The following is a 609-nucleotide window of genomic DNA, read 5'->3' as shown; positions in this document are numbered from 1 at the left end:
CGCGTGAGCGTGCGCTCCCCGCGCCGCCCCGCAGGCCCCGGCGCGACCGTACTGCGGCGAGACCGAGACGACCCGGTTTGGCATCCATCCCACCTAGCCACGATCCACGGAGGCCGAGCGAGCGGCTGAGTGTCGGGCGCCGCGCGTGCGAGCGTCCGCCGGCCGCGCCGGTCCTTCCGCGAATGTCGTTTCTCAAACCCTCCGGCTTGATAGCGGCGGCACCACGGGAAGCCGTCCACACACACCGTCCGACCTCTATCCGAAAAGCCTTCCCGACCAACCGCGGTCGCGGGGGCGTCTGTCGCTCCGCATCGGGGGGGCGTATGGCTTCCGCGCTACGCGCTGCGGGCTCGGGGGGGCCGCAACGGCTGAGTCTGACTCGGCCGGGGCGCAGCTTCCCTCCCGGCAGTCAGCAATAGTGCCGATCGCGCCTGCCACCAGCCCCCTCCCCGACGGGTTCGTCGGCGCCGGCTGGCCGCCGTCCGCCTTCGTTCCCCGAGGGTTCCCAACCAGCGCCGATCCAACTCCGCATCCTGGCCGCACGCAGTGCGTGCCTCGCGCGGGTAAGTCGCCGGCGCAGCGCCGCAGCTCCCGACCCCCGCGTACGGG

The sequence above is a fragment of the Syngnathus leptorhynchus genome, unplaced genomic scaffold (genome assembly GCF_054491065.1).
Source record: "Syngnathus leptorhynchus isolate UIUO unplaced genomic scaffold, UIUO_Slep HiC_scaffold_326, whole genome shotgun sequence".
Lineage (NCBI taxonomy): Eukaryota > Metazoa > Chordata > Actinopteri > Syngnathiformes > Syngnathidae > Syngnathus > Syngnathus leptorhynchus.
Note: the sequence above shows the minus strand (reverse complement) of the source record.